Consider the following 19124-nt stretch of genomic DNA (forward strand, 5'->3'; position numbering starts at 1 on the left):
AAAAAGAATTCATTTCTATTTTGATATTATTTGATGAATTCTTTCTTCCTGCATGGATCACAGAAATGCAAGAACATGAACCCTAAATGATGAACTAAAACGTTGTGAGAAATCACTCTACAAGATGAGACTATATACCCAAAAGATAAACAAGAGAACCAAGGGATTATTTTAGTGAGCAAACCTATTCGAAAGGACCTCCCCCAAGTCCTCATTTTTCGGTTATGCCCGGGTTAGTGCATTTTGGTTTCCAATGTCAGAATGTACACTTTGGGGATCCTTATCTCTTGCAGCATGATCAATGATGTGCATTGCAGTCCTCATTTTTAAGATATCAGCCCTCAACAGCAAAAACCTAACACACAGAAAAGCCAAAGACACATATAAAGTTTCACAACACATGTGTTCCGCTAATAGTGATCAATAATGTCATCTGGTGATGGAAGAAGATTTAACTTTGGGTGGTGGGTACATAATGCAATATATAGATGATGTATCATAGAAGTGTACACTTCAAACCTATATAGTTTTATTAACCAAGATCGCCCCAATAAATTTAATATGGAAAAAAAAGTAGAGCTAAGAAAAAAAAAAAAGAATGAAGTCACCTTTGCTGCTGTAAAAGCCCCACTGTTGTTAATCATTGATGGGACCTAATATTGGAAATCAGTGAGATACACATCTTTAATACCTGAGATGGAATAGAAGAGAGAAAGTCAGAGAGCAGAGGGAAAGGGAGACAGAGGGAAACCTAATTATATTAGATACCCAGGAACTCCATTCATCTCAGATGAACATAAAGAAATATAAGGGAGTCGATTTAAATTTATCATCTGCCTGCTGCTGCTTCAGCTGCTGCTCACAGACGCTCCATAGAGAACCTACAGGGAGAAAAGCATTCTTTTATGTTCTCCTTGTGTGAACCCGGCGTGATAGTGTTGAGAATGAATCTAAATGTGAAAATGTGCTACTTCATCAGGGCCAAGTTTTGTGCTACCAACTCAGTGGAGTTTAGGGAGAGCAAAAGGGCAACAAACATTTGTCGAATAATGCAGTGATGAGTCTATTTCTAAACCCACTAGGAATCCACGGGGCAAGAAAAGAGAAACTTTTGTTCCAGGTAAAAGAACAAACAATAGTGGGAGGGCCAGTTACTTGATACTTTTTTTGCATTTGCTAATACCAGTTTATCCACCTACTAACTAGGGAGGAGAGTTTCTTTCAACTCCACTGGGCTGCAGGTGGGCAAGACTCCTTTGCTCTTTTATGCTTAAGAAACGTGGCTTAGGCCAGCTCGTGTACTATCACATAAAGTATTTTCCACAGTGGTTACAGCACATGTTTCTCCAATTTTTTCATGTAGAAAAAAGAATTAAGAGAATAAAAGAACATCCTAAGATAAATGGAACATTACAGCTGATAGATGTTAAGAAAATTTAGGCGAGATTGCTGTCTTCATTTTCATATCTAAATGATGGAAATCTCCCTCCCTCCCTCCCTCCCTTTCTCCCCACTTTTTGGAGACTCTATCCAAGATTACACAGCTGTCCTCACAGATTAAAGGACCCTGCTTCCCAGTAAAAGGGAATGAGTCAAAGTGGTTATATAACTTTAGAGCTATAACTCAAAGATTCGTTAAACTGTTTAGTGAGCTATCTACAATATTTATGTACAAATTAATTTTTCAGTGAACACAGTGAAATGATTTAAAGGAAGGATGACTAGATTTGCATCCTATCTCTGTCTTTACTAGTTTTGCATCGTTAGCCAAGTTACTTAACATCTCTGTCCCAAAAGATTATTTCTTCATGGAGGGGGGGGTCCATGGTAATTTATATTTTTCGCTTTACGTTTTTGTTTATCAATTGTTTAAGATTCCAACAATGACCCAGTTTTTAAAAAGAGAGACAGTCTGAGCGGTGACAAGTCATCCAGTGAAAAAGGAAGCAACAGGCTGGGAACCGCCTTTACTGACATGCTCCACAAAGTTCAAAGTCAGTTACAATCAGTAAGTTTCCACCTTTCAATCGGTCAATGGAAAGTATAAACCACCCTCCATTTTTTAAAAGCCACTCAATTTTTGGAAATAAGTAATTTCTAGTGCTAACTAACTTTAAGTTCTTAATCAAAACTGGCTAAAAATATCTTGTAAAAATTCACCCACTCTCTCATTATCAAACACTTTCTGGTTTCCATCTTTTTGATGTTGACCTCTAGCCTACACCTAATACTCTAATACACCCAATGGCATTTTTGCAGCCACACCAATGAAGCATGGTTGTAAACTCAGCACTTACTATTCACATGGTCTACAAAATTCTTTCCTTCTTCCATAATAATAAACCAACATAAAGTCACCCTCATGCTCATATTAAAGTTAATTTCCTCCAAATTACATGTTATATTCATAAGACATGACTTTGCATTTAGACAGTCCTTATCCTTTTAAGCTGCTCTAAGCACTACGCTTTTTATTTAGCAAATACATTACTGATGCAAAAAGAAACAGATAATTTTCTTTCAGAGCTCTCCATTCTCTGATTTTCAGCAAAACCTTTACGTCCTTAAAACCATCAATGTCATAGACAATCAAATTACTATTCCACTGAGCTCATTACTCAGTCTTTGGCCAGGAAAAACAAACATAAGAGTATTTTATGAAATACCATTCATTTATTCAATCTGCTGCTAGGTGCTGCAGAACGCTCTATAAAGGATTGTGAGCCAGCCCTAAATTTTTGGCTCTCACGTCTCCCGTGGGAAGGCAGACGTGAAAACCATCCAAGTGTATCCCAGGGCACGTGATGAGGGACCAAGAGGAGGAGGAAAAATGTGTTCAGGGTAGGCATTACTAAAAAGACCACGCAGTGAGTTTTAGGAAATGAGCAGGGTTTTTTTGCAAGTGGCTGGGGAGAAAACAGAGGAGTCCCACATTCTAAGGAGGGAAAGAGCGGCTCCTGAGCAACACAAAGGCATGAAGGTGCCTGGAGAGGGAAGGAAACTCTGACAAGACCTCTCCCCCCACCCAAGCTGTCTTATTTTTATTTACCCTATGCAGATTTAATTCCACACACTATTTGGGCAACCACCAGAATTTTCTATTGTGATTATGGAAATCACAAGTCAATTGAAATGATAAAAGCCAATGTGGCAAGATAGCCACACTGCCCTGCTGTTTCCCTGACTCTAGAGAGAAGGGTGGATGGCTGGCTCTCCTCCCGCTTGCTCCCCTGCAGCCTGTGAAGTCTCACAAAACCGGGTTATTAGTGCCATTTCATTGCCGATGGGACATTTTGCTATTTCCACATCGTATGGTAATACTCATCACTCTATGATGAAACAAAATTGTAATTATTGTAACTATATATATATATGTATACATAGATACACACACACACACACACACATACACACATTGGCAGACAGTATGGCTAACATTCAAGAGAGCAGACTGTGAAAGGAGTCTCAGTCTTAGCAACAGAAAGATAAAGGTGGTTTCTTCAGACAGAAAAGACAGACATTCCATAGGATTGTTACTATCCACATAGCTACATATCTATCGACCCACCCACTCCCCGACCTACCTACCTACCCACTTACCTATTTATTTTATGTACATTTCATATAATAAAGGTAAACAACATAGAAACTCTACTGGGTCACTTGCTGTCTTAGTCCCCATTGCCATTTGTTGTCCATGGGACCTGATTTTACAGAGTTGCTGTAACTTCTTTAAGCAGGTTGACTCAGGCCCTGTTTACTAAAAAGCAAACACCAAGAAATAAAGTGTAAATCTTCCTGTGATGCTACGGTTAACCTGGTTTCCAAATGTGAAGACCCTCCTCTGAGTTGGCAGGATGCCCCAGGATCCAAACCAGGCAACAAGAGTGGCTGGCGGAGCTTGTTCTAATGACCTCTGCTATTTCTCCTTTTCTGCGTAGTGACCTGATGTAGGACAAGTTTTTAAACCCGTGGCTGGTGCAATCAGATGTGAGGTATGGAGAAGTATTGAGAAATGGAAGAGATGAGCTTAAAAGAGCAAGAACTCACAACAAATGGCTCAGGAAAGAAAATTTGGTGCCTCACAGGAGCTCCGTCACACCTGGTTAGAGATACACGTATAAACCTTTGGTTATACATATAATCCACCCTCTCCGGCAGCACAAGCTTTCCCCGAGATACACCAATGTAAGAGCGAGGTTAGCAGTCACGTAAGCTGGGGTTTGAATGCCAGTTTCCCAATTTACTAATTATTCACTCTCAGAACATTCTCTTGGCTTTTCTCAGTCTCAGGATAATTGATATAACCCAAGAGTGTGAAAACAGTTATAAATAATACATGTGATATATTCGACACTTGCTTGATATTCAACATGTATGAGTTACCATTGCATACAAAACATCTAAGAATTTGGGTGGATTTTAAAGATAAAATAAAGTGCTGTATTTCTGCACACAGCTTCTAGATCACCTCATCATTTTATACTGCGTGTCCACATAAACTCTGTGAGGGCCATTTCATGTCTTCAGTTATCTTCACACCTTTAGAGTTCAAGGAAAACTCCCGTATTTTCTTCTGTTGGCTGAAGAACTACTATTCAATTTTTGGATTTTGCATGCAGGTTTATGCTCATTTAGTAAATATATGCACCATACACATAATTTTTCACAGCATTTTTACTCCACAGTAATGAGATGACAGAGATGCTACGGTGTCCACTAAATGTCTCACGCCCAGTGAAGAACAGAATGGCCTGAACGCCTTGTTTATGAGGTCCAAGGAGAGGGGAAAGGCTCAAGTCAAGGAACATGTATAAAGGACCCGTGGACAAAGACAACGGGGAGGGGAGGGTTGAATGTGGGATGTAGGGGGTGGGGAGGGCAGGGAAGAGTAACTGGGGAAAAGGGGGACAACTGCAATTGAACAACAATAAAAAAATTTTTAATTTAAAAGAGATCCAAGGAGCCGCGCTCAGCCCACTGTACGGGAGGCCTCAGCACACAAGCAGAACGCCCACCTCATCAGAAACAGAAGATGGAGGAAGGCCTTTGGCCTCATGTTTCTTTCTTACAAGTGATTACATTTTAGCTTCCTCTACTCAGCCCTCACTCCTTCCTTTCTGGGGTTGCTCCATAAACATTTCAGCTTCATAGACATTTCTGTGAGATGTCAAAATAATCCAAATCTCTGTTTATTCAGCCTGATTCAGTGTTTAAACCTGGTAAATCTTGGAGAGCCTTTGTTTGACACCTCTGCTTTCCCTCTCCTGTGATTCCTAATATTATTGTTAAGGATCTGCAAGTTTCTTTCAGGTCAATAAATCGTCATCAAAACACAAGGCCAGAAAATCAGACTTCTGAGTAAATATTTCAAAACTACATAAAAAAAAAAAAGCCCCAGTTCTCTTTTTTTTTCTTAGCCTTCCTGTCACAACATTTTACACCCTTTATGAATAAAGATCTGGAACCAGCGTTTTGGAGTATGGCTGAAAAATTGGATACCGCAGATTCACACTTCTAACTCATCCATAAAATGCTCAATGTAAAAAGGCAACAGCAACAACAACAAAAAGAAAACAGCCAATACAAAGCTGGCAAGTGAAACCAGGCAACTACCAGCAGACCCCTTGAAAAAACAGGAGATGGTCCGAGATACCACTGCAATCTCTGCCATGTCTCACTCTGGCAGAGACACAGACAATAGCCTTCGACCTACTGAGAGATGTGGAAGATGACCACTTGGGAACAAGGTCCTGTAATCTTTGCATGATCAGAAGTAAGTAGATTAAATGTACATCTTCAACAAACAAGCTTATCACTTTGATATTTTATCTCATGTCTGTAAATGAAATGAGAGGACACCAAGGCACCTTTCTTTTATAATGCTTTTCTTCTTTTGGGTCTATTTCCCCTTTAAAACTGATCACTTATACATCATTAAATTCAGACAAAGATTGTTTTTTTCCTAACTTGTTGATTTCCAGTTACTACAGCACCTAGAATGTAGCAGGAACATAATAAGTGATACGAAATTGTTATGAATTAATCAGGAATCTCCTAGACCCCAAGGAAGATTGTACTTTAAAGGGAAGAAAATGAATTCCAATCTGAATACTTCTGGAAAGAATAAAATAAGAGGAAATCTATCACTAATTTCTAATGCTTTGGCAACTGTGCTATCTTAATCTAGGGCAATCAAATGCTATACGTAGGTTAAAAATATACATGGAAATAGCTTGATTCCTATCATGGTCATTTCCATCAACTCTTCAAACTATACAGTAGGAAGTCTACGAATAACAATGTTGTGTGTCATAACTTCATTAATTTTGATGCTTAGTTGCCAAGCAGCTAGGACATCAGCATACCATCAGCCTGAATGCATCTACTTCTTTGAGACTCCTCAGGGTAAATAACAGAGTGGTGCCACTGAGTTGACTTGCTCCTGGGGCCAGTCACTCAGTAGCTAGACTCCACAGCCTTTATATTCTACCAAAGAAGAATGTCTTCTGCTTAGAAATACACTGTAGTTTAACAAACTGAAAAAGCAGCATGTGAAACACTAACCATAAAAGTGTCTAAGCATAAAGATGAGTCTCATGTAGCAGAAGAGGTTGGGTAATATTTTTGCCAGCTACGAAATGGCCTAGAGAACAACTCGGGAAAATCATCACAAGACAGTGATTCAGAAGCCAGGAATGTGTGTGTGAATGGTCCTGGGAAATAGTGACATTAGATGCTAGTGTTTCAGTTCTCCTGCCAGGCAGTCGTTTCTTAGACTTTAAGATTCTGTTCCATGTCCCTGATGTGAACACCCTTCGTTCATTTTGCTTTCACAAATAACTCACGTATCACACTGGGCTGTGACTGTTGGTTCAGTTGCCTTTCTCCCTTCCCAAATGCACGCTCACTGAGAAAGTATCCTCTTCGCCACCATTCACATGGTGGCAACCAGAGTCCCTGACATCATGTGGAGAACAAATACGTATTTATTCAATCAATGGGAGACTCAATCATGAGTTCCATCAATCATACATTAGAACACTGCTACTACATTCTCACTTCTCTTCTGTAAGTTTAGGGAAAGTCCATTCTTTCACTGCCTGGGAGTAAAATCTAATACCCTCAAGCCACAGTCTCAATCTGTATAGGGAAGGTGGAATCCACATATTATGTGTAGTGGTACTTGGTGCAAAGAATATGGTGAGTTGGTAACTGTTATTTCTCAAATGTCGTCGGTCAATAGTCTCTAACATTGGAGAGCATACGACAAGTCCCAAGCTATATTAGAAATGGCCATCTGCCTTTGTTTAGTGTGCTCTGCAGAACGATAGGTTCTGTGCACCGGCATCCTGGAACATGACGTGTGAAGAGCCCAGGGGTTTCCTTGTGTGTGTTCACTCAGTGTCATGACACTACCCTCTGCTGGGTTTGCTCCCACTCCATGGCCACACCTGGATTCTTGTCCTTCAAAACTCCACTCAGCCCTCCTCTCCTCTATCGACAATCACATTCTAGATAATTTCATCCCAGGCAAGGTTGAAACTTGCAAACAAAAATCTCCAGCCTGAGTCTCTTCCCTGAACTCTAGACTCATATATCAGCATAGCTCATTGGATGCAAAGAGCATCTCAGATGTACCCAAAACTAAATTCCAATTCTCCCCTTCCCCAAAGCTGCTCACAGAATCTTTCCCATCTCTGTAAGTGGCAATGTTGTCCTTCCAGGTGTTCAGAGGAAAACAAAACCAAACCCAGCTTCTTCCTTCCACTCCACATTTAATCTATCCGCAAATGATATTGGCTCAGTGTTCACGCTGGAAGAACTTCCCCCCGCCAATACCCCGACAGCCCTCATCCAAGCTGCCGTGATTTATTGCCTGTTCATGACAATAGTCTCAGAACTGGCATCTCTGCATCTGCCCTTGATGCCTACAGTTTATTCTTAACCCACCAGTCAGAGTGATTCTTTTAAATCAAAACCCATGTCACACCACACCTCTGCCCAAGCCTCTCTAATGATGGCTCATCACATTCAGAGGGAAGACAAAATCCTAAACACTTGCATATTCATTTCCAGTTCCTCTCCAGCCTCATCTGGCGGGCGGGGCGGGGGGGCGGGGCCAGCTCGCTACTGTTCACACAGAGGTTACAAGTGGGGGTGGGTGGGGATAAGGGGACAATGGGGAGAAAATTGGGACAACTGCAATAGTATAAACAAGTAAACAAACAAACAAACTAACTAACTAACTAACATGCCTTGCCTCAGGGATATTGGCCTTGCTGTTCTCTCTGCCTGGGAGACTGTCTTAAGGACGTGTGTCGAGGTCTCATTGACTTCACTCTCTCAGATCGCTGCTCAGGAGTCGACTTTACAACACGACTTTCCCAGTCCATTCACTTAAAACTGAAGTCCCTCACACTACACACTTCCTATACCCTCTGTTGTTGTATTTTATTCTATGGTTTATTGTAATATGACATCCTCCAGCACACACACACATTTCTTGCACTTATTTCTTTGCTATCTGTCTCTCCTTCCTAAAACACAAGCTCTGGGAGTTCGCAGAGCTAAATGCTGAACACCTTGTACAGTGGCTGACCCATATCAGGCCCCTCAGTAAATACTTTTAAAAATCTTGTAGATCTATTTCTAGATAGGAATTATTTAGAGCTTTGATTGCCTTTTGCTTGGTCACATACTTTACTTTCAATCAACAACATTCTAATACACACATAATCTTTTTTTATTTCAACTATTAGATACACGTTTGCATTTAATTTGCCAGGCTTAACCTAAATTAAAAAGGAACAAGGGATACACCAGTGACTACTTAGAAGAGACGTTGCTATAAATCTTTTGATCCCAGTACTAATCTAGGGAATACAGTTTGTTTGCAGCATATCATTATTCCATTAGCAGCTCTTATAGGCAAAATGCAAGAGATGAGGATTTTACAATGCCCCCTCTCATTAATGCAGTAAAGATTTTTTAAAGCCAAAGTATAGCTATGGCTCATTCCTCTAAAAACTGCCAGAAAGTGTAGAGAGAAATCAGAAGGCTTTGCAAGACTTCAATCTTCAGCAAGTAACTCTTTTAAATGACAGCAGTTTTATTTAAAATGAATTAATTACATGCTTCACACACTAATAACTTTCTATTTTCATTTAAATATTTTTAAAATGCTGTTAATACATAAATGTATATGCATAATATGTAGCACATTGTAGAAGTATTGTTTGTAAAGCGTTTAAGGTATACAGTTTAATAAAGCATAAGTCAAATGCAATGTAAGGCTCATTAGTACAATTGTTATAGAAAACTCTCCCTGAAGCAGACATTTCTAGCTTATTTCCCACCCCACAGTCTACTGCTCTTTGTTGTCTGACACCCAATATTTTGAAAACAGCTATTTCATGATTTTGCTTGTTTCAGGTGAAAAGTAAATGTGATCCCTGCTATTCTATCTTTACTAGCAGCAGATGTAAAAAAAATATCCATAAGATTGTTTAGAAACAAATATATTAAATGCCTTACTGACAATCACCTAGCTATTGAATTGAGGAAGGGGATTCAAACCTAAGTCCTAGATCTTAAACACTGTAAAACTCCGTTTCTTCTTCATTCCTCATTAACATTTGCCACTCAGTATTACAATTTGTCAAATTAAAATATTTTTTCTAGACTGTGAACTCCTTGAAGGAAAGAATTCGTGTTGCATTTATATTTGTGGCGCATGGCTGACACTCTCCACGCATGCTCAGGAATGAACGGATGCAGGAGATGAACAGCTGCTTGGACTGGGTCAGGGAGAGCAACATGACACACCAGTGACAGCAAGACTGGGTATTTATCAGTGCCTGGGGTCACAGCCAGGCAGGTTAGGAGGCTTAGAAATAATGAGACGCCTTAAGGAAAATACGTTTCATAAAACATAAAATATTAAAATGGCAAGATGATCCAATGGGGAAAAAAGGAGTGTAACAGAGCCATAGGATTAAGAATTTTGTCTAGTTAGCTGCTTGGCTGAAATTTCATTTTGATTCTGATTTTCTCTGAAATGAACATTTGTTCCGAATCACAAACGCATAAGGTGGGAGGTATGACATGGTCACCTGGGTCTTGTTCCTACGCAATTTAAGGATCCACCCTGATGGATTCTTACAGCAAACATAGGCCTGAATCTTCCAAATGACAGGGGTTCATTACTGGTGAGAGAGCCTGTCCCGTTGTTAGACACTATTGCAATAAATCTTCTTTCTAGTATAATCCAGCTTCTGCCCATGGAAAGAGAAGGCATGCACACACACACCTATATGGAAGAGATACTGCAGAACTCTGTATGTTTAGACGTATGGAAATATGCTTTCTGCATGGTCGAGAGTGAGGAAGAGGGGAAGGAAGAGGAGTGGAAAGAACTGAAAATAAAATGTTTATGTGAAAAGTGACCTACTGCTAACCATGTTGTATTTAGATGCGTAGGACGGTTCAAAGAATATAAGACAAAAATCATGTGAAAAATAATGCGCCCCAATGCCAGGCTCATTCTCTCAAGTCAACACATTTTTGCTTGTCACCCCAGGCCTTCACCCCTGACACCCTAAAGGCTAGAGCCCTTAAAATTTCAGTGCTACTCAAAATCCAAAGATGTGCACCATGGAGCCTTTATGGGAACAAGGCTCTACTAGCAACACTTTGCATCATCTCATATCTAGATCATGTTATAATTAATTGAATTATGTATCTATCTATATAACTATAATATTATCATCTTATTCTGCCAAAATACAAATGTATTCTTTTTTATAGTCTCTAAAAGTGTTCAAAGAACAAAAAAAAATTACTGAATCAATATGGATCTCCATAAAAGTCAAAATAGGCCTGTATCACTACACTTCAGAGACAGGGCAGACCCTATAACTCAGTAAGAAATTCCAGAGTTAGGAGCTGACCAGTATTCCTTATTTCTAATATATATTCCAATAATTCCAATTATTTTATATACATATATATGGAATAAACTTGATTTATATAGTCTTGGTTTAGATGTAAGTGACAGCATAAATTTGTCACTTCTTCGGTTTACAGTTTTGTAAAATGAGTGTAATTCAGTAGGAAATGAAATTGCTTGTAAAATCTACTAATAAAAATAAGAATTCTAGCTTAACTCAGTTCTATGTATAAATTATGTTAGGTTTTGCTTAAAGACCTCTCTAGTGCCACATTCTAGGAAGAAATAATATATAATAAGGAAAATAATATAAAACTTATCAAAAAGTAGCTCCATACCTGAAAATATATTTCAAAGCAAATGAAAACTACTTAGTCGTTCCGTCTCCCTTTAATCATTAAATTCAGTTCCAGAAAATAAGAAGGAAGACTAGCAATGCTGATTGTGGCCTATTGCATTCTTTCTGGCTGTTCTAAAGGTCTGCAATTTTCATCCCTCGTAATTACTCTAAAATATTTATCTGGCCCAAAGTCAACCTAGTGATTTAAGAGCAGGCAAGAGTCTATGCCATCCCTGCATCGAAAGCTGGGGCTCAGTGACACCCTCCATGAGTGGGGCCGCCCAGAGCTCATCGCTGCCCCTCCTTTCATCCAAGCGTGATCGGGGCCTTGAGCTCCGGCCCCCCTGAGCAGTTGCTGCCTCACTATAGTCACTGCTCACGGTGGAGGCAGGGGAAGAAGTGTTAATGAAAAGCGATGGCTTGTCTATGGGTGGCTGCTCACACTCTAGTATCACCAGGGTCCAAACTGTGTGACATTAAGTGAAAGAACGACATTAAAACAAAAAGGTGTAAACTTACTCCTGGCTCCAAATACTGTTCTGTTTCTATTCGATTTCTGTGTAATTCCGCTTAACCAAAAATACTAAAAAGTATATTGAGAGAAAAGATAACATAGTTTAATAGAATTTTTTTAAATGCTAAAGAGAGAGCTGACGTGTAACTTTCAACAGCCGTGCCCTCTCTTACGCGGTGCAGACCTCAGTGCTGGGAGGGCGGAGCAGGCTTTCCCGGGCTCTGTCCACCTCGGGGGCCAGCGCCGCTCCTTCTATCTGCAACATCTGTATCCTTTGGAGCTCTCTTTATTTTTTAAGTGCCAACCCAATTTTCACTCAGATCCTGTTATAAATAATTCTAACTATTAAAATGCCCCTGTTCAAATCACGATGTGGTTTCTGCCTCCTGAGACGAGCCTGACTGAGACACACAGTGAACTGAATTTGGGACACAGTAGATGATGAACACACACCACACACACAGACACACACACATGCATATTTCCCTGGAGGGTTTCCCAGAAGCTCTAAAGGATATTCATATGGATCACAAATTTAAAAGAATGATAAACTATATAGAGAATTTCACAAACCTGTATTGATTAGAAGCACCTCTTTGCCCCACACACATGCCAGGCACAAGATGTGTGCTCCATGGGCATCTATGGGGACCGCCATTTTAATGCAGAGTACAGCTGACCCCTACCTGGTAGGATTCTGAAGCCAGCGTGCGTGCATGGGACACAGCCAGTGACACCTCAGCAAGGCAATGCTTTTTCTTTCTATTACTCTGATAAAAGGAGCTATGGAACCATGTTTTCCATGTTTTCCTGTCCTGAAGAACCTGAGACAACACTGGCTTACGGGTAACCATGGCTTTCAACACAGGGAGAGCAGACACTTTCCGTTGGGAGAGGAGGCAGGACAGCTCTCGGTGGGGCTGTGACAGGATCTTGAAAGAAAGCGGGAGGCTGGAGAAGCTTCCCTCTCTCAGAGCTTTCCTTCCATATGCCCCATTTGATGATTCCCGACCCAGAACATTTGGGTGTTCCCATAAATGTGCACGACATTCATGGAAAGTTGCAGGCGTAATTGGATTTTTGCCTCTTTGCAGGTTAAGACAGTATCATCTGGGAAAAGACCATGCAGAGGCCTCTGCTTTTAGAATCGAGGATTTAAGTAATAAGTGTCAGACGCTATCAGAGTCTGGGCTGTGACACGCTGCAGGACAGAGCACTGGTGGAAGCTATTATTACCTTTTATGAACATTCACCAAAATATTGTCAAGGAAATGTAATTACCAATGGGGAGGTTCATTTATCCACATTATTCTGGGCTACCAAAGAAACCTGACATGTAAACAATTTAGATAAGGATTGTAATAATCTAGCCATGCCAAGTACCTGCAATTTGTCATGCGATGTGCTCTTATTTTTACCTGAAGCACTTTGTTGTCCTTGAAGTGCTATGTCAACTGTACATTTAGAAGACAACCTGAAGTCAGTGTCAAGATCCTGAGTTAATCAAGCTAAATAACAACAAAACAAAAATAACCAATGAGACCTTCAACTACTGATTCAAAGTAGAATGCAATGGCATTCCTATAATAAAGATTTTGCTAACTCATTAAAATGAAAAATAGAGAAGCTATGTAGGGAGCTTCAGAAAATAATCTTGCATCCATTTTACCGTGTATTTGAGGTAAAAATAAAACTGTCAACTCTTAAATGCTTTGAGTCACTATGATAGAACCCATAGTGTATTAAGGCAAAAGGGACATGAATGAGCATAAGACACAATTACTTTCTTGAATAACTTATCTCCCTTGGGAGAGGAAAAAACTTTAAAGTGGGTACATTTAGATTACTTACATAATAAAATGTAATAATAAAACTCCAAAACAACACCAGAATTTTCTAATCTACAACCTAGGTTTTGAATATATACTTTTATTTACCTTGAGATACTTTCTTGAGAAACTGGCATTCAACCAAGGAGCAAAGCCAGCATCCAAGATTTTTTTTTAAACAACTAAGTATTTGCAGGTAGGGAGAGTTTAACATAAGATCAATTGTGTGGCGTGGCTCTTTCTTAATGAAATGGGATGATTACGTCCCTACAAAAAAAACTCAGTGGAAAGAAAAACCACTAATTTCCTTTTTTTTTAAATGAAAAACATGTTTTTGTTCATTCATTCTCTCAGCCAGTCTCGGATGACTGTCGTCTATGTTCCAAGCACCATGATAAGTGCTGGAGCACTCAACAGTAAGACAATGCCCTTTTCCTTGAGCAGATCACTGTCCAGTAGAGAAGACCGATGAGTAAATGCATAATTCAAATAAAGTCGATAAGAGCGCTCATAGGGACAAGTACAGAGTGCCGTAGGAGTGAGAGCGGAGAACAAGGAGACATGGGTGATATGCTGGAGACAGCCTGTGGGAGCATGTGACAGCTAAATTTTCAGGGATTTTTGTAAGCCACTCACTGCATACAGCCATTATTAAAAATTAAACCAGACAAAGTTTCAATTAAACAAAATGGATGTGAAGTAAAGGTTATAAATGCTTGAAATGTCATTACTTCCTAATTAGTTTACTATATTTTACTATTACCTTTGCAGTTCAGGTCACTTAGTGTTGTTGTATATGTATGGTGAAACTGTCGCGTAAGGAGGGCATCACATTAGTAGCTTGAAATATGCCTTGGTGAGAGCATTTACACCGGGGGGTTCAACGAGTGTTACACAACAGAGCTGTTGTTTTGTTTTATTTTGTTTTGTTTTGTTTTCATAGAGAGGCAGTTGTTAAATATATAACAACATACCACTGAGAACACCTAACCTAGGAGAGCTTCCTGGAAGAATAGAAAGTAAGGATAAGTAAAATTTGTCAAAGAAAGAGGGCTGGCCTTCATAAATAAAAGTCTAAGCTAGAAATATCTTTGACATAGTCCTGCCTCCTCTCATCCTGTCTCCTCCAAATTTAATTGTTGGCTGCCTTCGTTATTAGAATTGTTCACCTATATTCTTGCTTCACTTTTAGAGCACCATGGGCCTGCGTTTGGCAGCTGCCTTGAAGCTGGGCATGGCCAAATGACTTGACTTTGCCAATGCAATGTGCGCAGAAATGAAATGGGTCATCTCCAGGCCGATGTTATGAGAGGCAGTGTGACTCACCCTGTTCAACTGACCCTGCTCGGGTGACTGGAAGCAGTCAACCTAAGCCCCTAAATGACTGTGATGAGCAACGAATGACTGAATGTCTCCCCTTAAATTCTTACTTGGATTGGTTATGTATATTGGGTGAGAAATAAACTTGAGTCATGTTCAGCCACTGACAGTGGGGAGTTATTCATTATTTCAGCATGATCCAAGCCATCCTGGCTCATAACTGCCAGGTATTACAGGTTCTTTGACATAGGTTTTGTCCCCGTTCACACCCCTATTCATCACCTGCCTGAGATTCTGCAGTAGTCACCTAGCTTCCTCTCCCTGCTGACAGCCTCGCACCTTTTGGTCCATAGTGGGCACTAAAGAGAGTTAGGTGCCTCCAGCCAGCTCCTGTTTAAACATCTTTAAAATATCCTCATTCCATGCAAGGTAAATCTGAATCAATTTAAAGTAATCTATTGAAAAAGTCCTCGTGGTCCGGATCCTAACATTCATGTTCCAATCATACAGAATTAGCCGGTTTCTGGAACGAGCCTCTTGGTCCCAGCACACTCAGCCTGGGACCCTGATGTCCTCCTCCCAGTTCCTCCTTTTGACAAACTCAAGCTCATAGGTCAGGTGCCAGTTAGTATGTCACTTCATAGGTGAACCCTCAAGCGGAACTGGTGCCTTCCTCTTTTTTCTGTAGTGTTCAAAGGCACATTGTGCACATTTCTAAGAGAACAATGATCCTGTGACACTATGCGCATGTCTGTGCATTTCTCTATCTGGACTCTGCTTTCTGGGATCCACTTTTGAATCCCCAGCCTTGACGCATAGTACAGCTCATTAAAAGCCCGCACTGAAAATACATGGGGCTAATCTTTGATTGACTAAACATGGTCAGCTACAGCGGAACTTGCCCTTTGGTTTCCTTGATGCTGATTTGAATTAACTTTGTATCTTGGATTTCTGCCAGAGGTAGAAAAAAAAAGCTTGAATCACTTACTCCAAATCTTTTATTTGAGGGATAGAAACCAAGATCCACAGATGTTTGATTTTCTGTCTATTTAGAGACTGAGTCAGAGTAAAACCCCAGGTCTGTTCACCCCCAGGCATGGCCATTTTCCTATGTTGAGTGTTACGTTATAGTGATAATATTATCCTAACGTGCACTAAGTTCACATTTTCATCACTTACTCCAAACTATGCCCCAGAAAAATAGTTATTCTTTCTCTAGTCTTTTTCAATTTATTTTCAGAAGCCATGCTTACATACATTGATCTTACTTCTCTCTCACATACTTTCAACTATTTTGATTCCCTAAAATATTTCTTGAAGTGGTTATCCAATGAAAAGGAAAAACAACTTAAAGTAAATTTTAAAAACTTTGAACCGGAAGAAAGCAGAAAAATCATCTGTGCAAATTTTAATTTGATAGACTTTTAAAATGAGATCCTAAAATGTAACATGATTTAATTAAGACGACAAAGCTTCAGAGCAGGCAAGGTAAGAACACACTCGGATTTCTCAACTCCCAGACGGGGGTTCTTCTCTCCACAAACTGCAGGACTTTATGTTGTTGAAATTATTTTGTTTAGAAATTCACCCCTTTATCAGATATATGGTCTGTAAATATTTTTTTCCTACTCCTTAGATTTCCTTTTCACTCTATTAATTGCTTTGTTTCTTGAAGTGATAATAGCACCCACATGTTGAACTGGAAGAAAGCAGAAAAATCATATGTGCAAATTTTAATTTGATAGACAATTTCCCTGTAAAATTTTCACCATTGTTGCCTTCCAACTCAGATTCCCATTTTCTTTCACTTAAATTAAATAATACAAGTGACATTAATAAAGTTCCTTATATACTTTTTAATGTAAATACACATTAAAGAAAGAAAATGAAGAAAAACTATTCCATAAACTTGAACTACTGAAGTCAATGAAAGGTTAAAATCAGGTTTAAAAATCAAATCAAACAAGTGCATTAATATTTGAGAAGGCACTTGTAATTATATTAACAAAAAGCAATTAAAGGGATATAAAAAGAAGAGAGAGGAAAACATGTTATGTTAAAATCTGTTTGTGTTTTTATTTCTCCTCCTTAGAGCCTACTTGTAGGATTTAAAAAAGAAGAAAAAGAAAAAGAAAAAACCTCACACTATTAAGATCATTAAGATGATCAATTCAGAGGAAACATGAGAGACAAAGGAATTCAGGCAATCTGGATGAAATGGATTTAATCATTCACTCCAGGCAATTAGGAAAGGAACTAGAGTAAAATTCTATACTTAGTTACATGTTAGAAATAAACGAAAAACTCCTGATTTAACAACTGAAGCCAAACCCAAACGAATCTCAGTCATCAAAAGAGTCCCTCAAACAAAATCTTTTAATTGCTGAGATGCATCACTGCATGGATTTAATAGCATCATTGCAATTATGTGCTGCATTAATGTGTGAACAATTAAGGATGGATTTTATCTTCATGTGTGTCCTGGTTTCCACAGTATCTCTGGTTAAATTAATGTAAGCTTTTACTACATTTCCGCTAATTTTTATTTCTCTAACTCCACCCATTCTTTTTTTAATTTTGTTTTTGTAGATACTCTTTCTTACATCGAGAAAGTGCTCTTCTATTACTACTTTGCTACATTTTTTAGAATAATTGTTTTATTAGGGTAAGAACACTTAAGATGGAGCTGCACCCTCTTAGCAGATTTTTTGGTGTACAACACAGTGTTGTTAACTCTACGCACGATGCTATACAGTAGACCTCCGGAACTTCGTCTTGCATAATTGAAACTTTAGACCCATTGATTATACCCATTTCCCCTTCCCTGTTTCTCAGAGTTTTGACTATTTTAATTCCTCATGTAAGTGGAATTATGATGTGACTGACTTCCTTCATTTAGCATAATTAATGTTCCCCTGGTTCATCCCTCTTGTCATATCTTGCAATATTTGCTTTTAAAAAATGAATAATATTCCATTGTATGCATAAATCACAGTTTATTTATCAATGCACATTTATCAATGGGCATTTAGGTTATTTTACCTCTTGGCTATTATGAATAATGCCACAATTAACATGTGGGTGCTATTATCACTTCAAGAAACAAAGCAATTAATAGAGTGAAAAGGAAACCTAAGGAGTAGGAAAAAAATATTTACAGACCATATATCTGATAAAGGGGTGAATTTCTAAAATATATAAGGGAATCCTGTAACTCAACAGTGAAAAAAATAAAACACTAGTAGCCCAAGTTAAAAAAAAAAACAGCTAAAGGTTTCAACAGAATTTTCTCCCCAAAGAAGACATGCATATAATCACCAGGTATATGAAAAGATGCTCAATGTCACTAAGGAGGTGTTACGTCACATCTGTTGGGATGTCTACTATCAAAACAACAAAAGACAATGTGCTGGCCAGGACATGGAGAAACCGGAACGCGTGTCCACTCATTCTTTACAGAAAGCCAAATCCAATATATCCTTCATGACACTGCTCTAAACAACCAGGCTCACCCTTCAGTCTGGTGATTCTCCCTGTCCTCCTTACTTTCTCCTTAAATGCAACAATTTTTTAAATTTTTAAAGTTTATTTTGTATTGTATTTTTTCCACTAGCAATTGTGCCCCTATATCCGCGTCCGTCCCCACCCTCCCCACTTCCTCCCCGCAGTCACCGCCTTGTTGCCCACACCCGTGAGTGCTTTTTGCCTCTTTGCTTGATCCCTCCACCCCTCCAGCCACTGCTACCCCTCTAAAATTTATTATAAATATATATCATAATTTACATAAGAAAAATGTATGTAACTACCTTTAAAGCAAAATATAAACTAAATGCAATATTCAAGGTTTGAAAATTAAATTGATATTTCAAAAAGAGTCATTCTTCAAACCTGCAGCCCTTAGATTGCTTTATCTCTATTTTTCTCAAAGCAATTTAGGCAGAATTATTTACAGAATAGATGTAAAAATGACTGCTTTTCAAAGAAGTATCAAGAAATTTCACGTGGACAATTTGCTTGCCAAAGATGTATATGACAACTTTTAATGATTTCAAATGAATTTCCATGTCATTAAAAGAACTATTGTTTTCATGAAATAAATGAATTACATCTGCATAGAAAAGTCCCAGTGCTGCTCATATCATTATGGTCTGGAGGAGAAATTACACTTGT

This window comes from Pteronotus mesoamericanus, unplaced genomic scaffold (genome assembly GCF_021234165.1).
Source record: "Pteronotus mesoamericanus isolate MK-2021 breed Mesoamerican mustached bat unplaced genomic scaffold, CSHL_Meso_final contig_68, whole genome shotgun sequence".
Taxonomy (NCBI): domain Eukaryota; kingdom Metazoa; phylum Chordata; class Mammalia; order Chiroptera; family Mormoopidae; genus Pteronotus; species Pteronotus mesoamericanus.